Source organism: Nelumbo nucifera, chromosome 2 (assembly GCF_055504915.1).
Source record: "Nelumbo nucifera cultivar China Antique chromosome 2, China Antique-T2T, whole genome shotgun sequence".
NCBI lineage: Eukaryota > Viridiplantae > Streptophyta > Magnoliopsida > Proteales > Nelumbonaceae > Nelumbo > Nelumbo nucifera.
Genome location: NC_142650.1, coordinates 105249513 through 105255000, shown reverse-complemented (window position 1 = coordinate 105255000; position 5488 = coordinate 105249513).

Here is a 5488-nt window from a genome sequence, read left to right as displayed (position 1 = left end):
TTAGGATTGATTAAACTAAAATTAGAATGCAAGAATGCATGATCTTAATTGGAAGCCATCGGTGGTTGAAATGAAGAAAGGTGGAGGCACATTTCATCCATTTCAGAGAGATAATAAACTCACAACACCATCTGTAAGGGTGATACCATCATCAGCCCAAACAACTATTGCAATCAGCTCTACTACTAAGACAATTAATGGTCTTCGGAACAGAACTGACGATTCTTAAATGCCTTTCAATAGCCTATAAATTAATCAAACCAGTTTTTTCTTCTCTTAAATACAATTCTTGGTTAAATGTGAATTGGCCACTAACATGCTACATGCTGTATGCTTCATGCTTGTTTACTTTGTTTATTATTGACATTGTTACGTGCGTTTACACGTGTATATTAGTTAAAATAAATTTATATTTAAAAATTAATTTATAGTGGTGGTTATGACCATTTCTTTACTTTTTTTTTTTTTTAATACCATTTTAGGGGTTTATAGTGATGCTCCTAAACCATCACTTTAGACTCTAAGAAATAGTGGTGGACGAAAAGTCGTCACTATTGACATTTAGCGATTTCATAACCTTATCCCAAACAAATTCCTAATTTTCAGGAGGCATTTTAACAAAAAAAAAGTGCATAAAACAAATTCGAATAGTCAACATTTAAACTGTGTTTGTTTGAAAGAAAAAGTAGGGAAAGGAAGGGAAAAGCAGGAAAACCTACAAAACTTTCTCTATGTTTCCCTTCTTTTGATCTTTTCTTACTTTTTCCTTCAAACTAACCATAGGCTTAAAGAAAATGTAAACATTCTTATCTATGTTGTGACAAACAAGTCCTTGGTGGGCCTATTTCTTGTCCACGCTTCATGCCCAATGGGCTTTTGCATGATGGATAGTGTTAGAGAATAAAAACATACTTGCAGACCTCACCTAACAGTTTAAGGTTTTAAATTGAACAATTCGTTAAGAGAAATTAACTAAGGTGATGTTTGGTACCATGACTACTTGAGACGAACGTTTTTTGAGGATTTGGTCTGTTGAAACTGATTTACCTACTTGAAAATGCTGCCACAGTAGTGTCACCTAGGTGTTTGGAGTTTAAATGTGAATTTTATGTTTGGTTGAAGCTATTGAGTTAAAACATTCATAAAATGTTTCTACTAGAAACATAAACCAAGGGATGCTTCACAATGTATAGATACATTCTAATGCACTGCATACTAGCAAAGTTGGATATACACCACCCAATACCAAATCCTACTTTTGAGTGAAAGGTTCTTTTTTCGGTTCTATGCTTCTACAACAGTAAGGCTCGGGCATTGTCCTAGTGAGCTACACATTGCTGATAGGCCACAATTCGGGATTTATCTTTTTCTCGCACTTCTTCTATCAGGTCCAAGTTGCTCCGGAGTTTGTTGTCACTTTCTACTTTAATGTAGGTCTCCAATCTCAAGGTCAATACCTCTATCTCAGTAGGGATGACCACTTTAGTGCCAAAAGTGAGGTTGAAGGGAGTTTCTTTGGTGGCTATCCTACTTGTAGTTTGGTATGCCCATAATATGATGGGGAGCTCTTCCACTCATTGTCCCTTAGCTCGAGCTAGCCAGGTCTTCAAACCATGGGAAATCATTTGGTTGGTCATTTCGGCTTGCTATAGGAAACTGAAGTGAAGTTTTGCTAGATCTCTAGTCTGGTGCACCAATCTTGGATTTTGCAAAATCCCTAGCTTTTACCCACTTGGTGAAGTAGTCAATAGCTACCACCGACAATGTTTGTTAGCCCGTGGCTGGTGGAAAAGGACTGAGGATGTCGGTTCCTCATTGAGCAAATGACCACAAACTAGTGAGGTACTATAGGTTAGTGTAGGCTTACAAGGTACATTGGCATGGCATTGATATCAATAACATTGTTGGACTAATCGAACTACATCTTCCTTCATAGTGGGCTAGCAGTAGCCTTGCTGAAGTGTTTTCTGGGTAAGTGACCTACCCCTAAGTATTCACTGCATATTCCTTTGTAGATTTCCTTGAGCACGTACTCTGCCTTAGTAGGTTGAAGGCATATGAGGTAAGGCAGAGTGAAGGACTTCTGATACAGTTGGTCATTGATAATAATGTAGGAGATAGATCGATACTAGATCTTCTAAGCTTCACCTCGGCTGACGAGTAGATCGACGCTAGATCTTCTAAGCTTCAGCTCGGATGATGGGTAAATCGAAGGCATATGAGCTTCTGATAAGCTTCTGATAATTATGGAAGTACTCCATAATGGGGGTTAAACTAGCTCGATTCGTTCATCTGTACTAGAGCGACTTCAGCCTTTACAGCTTTCTCTATGCTAGGGTGCAATAAGTCTTCGATGTGAATGGTCCTCCGAGTGTTGTCCATAGAACCAGCCAACTTTGAAAGTGCGTTAACCTGTGCATTCTCAGACTTCAAGATTTAGTGGACAGAAAATGAATCAAATTACTGGGAGAGCTCTTGTACCTTCACCAGATACTTGATTGTCATGGGTTCCCAGTAGTCGTATTGTCCATTGACTTGGACAGTGACGAGTTGAGAACCACTGTAAACTTCTATGTTCCTTACATTGATCTCAACTTTGTTATTAAATGCTTTGAATCCAAATCGTTGGGCACACTCTATCTTCAATTTGTCAAGGCTGAGAAGAATTAGCGTAACTCCACTGCCTTTCTGGTTGGACGAGCCATCTACGTGGAGGATCCAAGGCTCTTCTTCTAGGCTGGATGAAGGTTCCATGCTAGTGGGTACCTCCAAGTTGACCGATGGTTCATTTGGCTCCTATATCACTGAGCTGAAAGTGTATACAATGGTGAAGTCAACTAATACCTAAACCTTGATATCATGTTGCAATTCGAATTGGATGTCGAATTCTCTAAGTTCAGTCTTCCATTTAGTGAGTTTCTCTGATACTTTAGGTTTTTGTAAGACTTGGAATAGTGGTTGGTCAGTAAGAACGGTGATGGTATGGGCTTAGAATTAAAGTCATAGCTTTTGGGTTGAGATAAATAAGGCAAAGGTGATTTTTTCAATGCTCAGGTACCTAGTCTCAATTTCATGTAAGACTCTTCTTACATAGTAAATAGGTCACTGCACTTTTTCTACCATCTAGACCAGTATTGAGATGACAACCTCGTTGCTAGATGATAAGTACAAGTGGAGTTCATCTTTGAACTTAAGCGTCACCAATAGTAGAGGTGAGTTGAGGTATTCCTTTAATTTGCCGAATGCATATTGTCACTCTTTGCTCCATTGGAAGTCCTTCACCTTCTTGATTGCTTGGAAAGATGCCAAGCATCTTCCTACCAAGCCAGACATGAAGTGACTAAGTCCTACAACTCAACCAATGAGTCTTTGGACTTCCTTGAAAGGCCTCAGTGGTTATATATCCAGGATTTTTTGGATCTTCTCAGGATTGGTTTCGATGCCACATCATGTTGCATATACCAAGGAACTTTCTCGACATGATGTCGAACACACATTTGTTCGGGTTTTGCTTCAATCGGTATTTTCACAATACCTCAAATACTTTGGTTAGCTATATGCGATATAGAAGTCTTACTTTTATCCACCATGTTATCAACATAAACCTCAATGTTTTCTCCTATTAAATCCTTAAATATTTTATTTAAAGGATACTGATAAGTTGCCCCAACATTCTTGAGGCCGAAGGCATGACTCGATAGAAGTACAATCCAATTTCAGTAATAAAACTAATTTTCTCTTGTTCTAATGGGTCCATTAGAATCTCGTTGTCGCCCAAAAAGGTGTCCATGAAGCTCAGTAGCTTGAATCTTGGGGTGATATCAATTAGCCAAACCATGGGAGTGGGAAGCTGTCCTTCGAGTAGGCTTTATTCAAGTCGATGTAATCAATACACATGCACCATTTTCCATTTGCCTTCTTGACGAATACCACATTGGCTATCTAGTCCGAGTAATTTACTTCTTGTATGAAATCAGCATTTAGGACCTTCCCAACCTCCTTGATAATTGCTCTCCACCGATTTGGGGTGAAGTTCCTTTTCTTTTATTTCACAAGTATAAAATTTAGATTCATGTTTAGTTTGTGAGTAATAATAGTAGGGTCAATACTGGGTATGCCAATGGCTACCCAAGAAAAAACATCAAAATTTAATCAAAGGAATCTTACCAATTCAGCTTAGAGAGGGTATGAGAGGAGTGAGTCGATCTATACCTTCTTTTTGTGGTTGGTCTTAGAGAGAGGCACCAACACAAGTCTAGTTCGATGGGCTGTCCTTGGTTTTTGTCGATCTCATCCGACAAGTCTAGTTCGACAAGTAATGACTGCTTTCCTTTTAATGCCACAACATAGCACTTTCTTGATTGGAGCTGATCCCCCCAAACTACACCTATCCCTTGTTCAGTTTGGAACTTCATGACGAGGTTCTATGTAGAAACAGTATCTTGGAGGGCATGAAAAACAAGAGGACTTAATATAACATTGTACGGTGGTGGTGTTTCAACAACTAAAAATTGTGTCATCACATTAACCTTACTTAGTGTGGTCCCCACTATTACCAGCAAGTTAATCTTCCCAATTGGATGAACTATGTCCCCACCGAAGCCAACCAATGGTATGTCAGTTGGGATGAGCTACTTCTAATCGAGTTTCATCTTCTCAAAGGAATCAAGCAATAAAATGCCAACAGAGATAGCACTATCTATCAAAATGCACTTTACCTCATAGTTCATCATGATCATTTTTACCACCAAGAATTTTTGTGAGGTAAGCAAACATCCTTCAAATCCTTTTCACCTGGCTTTGATTGCTTCAAAGGCAGGCTGCCTTCTCCAGATTGTAGCTCTTGAACTTACACATTTTAGGCGGTCTAGCTGCACCCAACCACTATTGATCTGCCAACAATCATTGCAATTACTCTAATGAGTTCTTCTTCTTCGACCTCCTCTTCTTAGTCTTTAGGCTGCTTAGCAGGTTAAGTGTCTCTCTTGACAAAGTGCTTGAGGTAGCCACATTGGATCAGCTCCTTGATCTTGTTCTTTAGGTCCTGACGGTACTTTGTATCATGTCTGGTGGTCTGATGAAACTTGTAGTATCGATCCTGGTTTCTCTTTGTTGGGTTACCTCTCATGCGTAGGGGCCACTTCAAGAAGTTTGCCTATTTGATTTGCATCATGATCTCACCCCTTTTGACATTTAGTGGGGTGTAGGAATGGTACCATCTAGGCGGAGTTCGCCTAGGCATTGTTCAAGATTGTCTAGATGGACCTCCTTTGCCAGGGCTTCACTTGCCAGTGCTTTCTCCTTGGTTCTCATCTTAATCCTTTATTTTCTCCTTCTCCTCATGGTCTCCCCATGCGTGGATGGCCTCTTTTGTGTTCATGTACTTCTCATCCCGATTGAGGAATTCAATCATCTTCTGGGGTGACTTCTTTGCCAGGGAGAATTAGAGATAACCGTCTTTAACCTCATGGGTGGTTGTTACTACTAC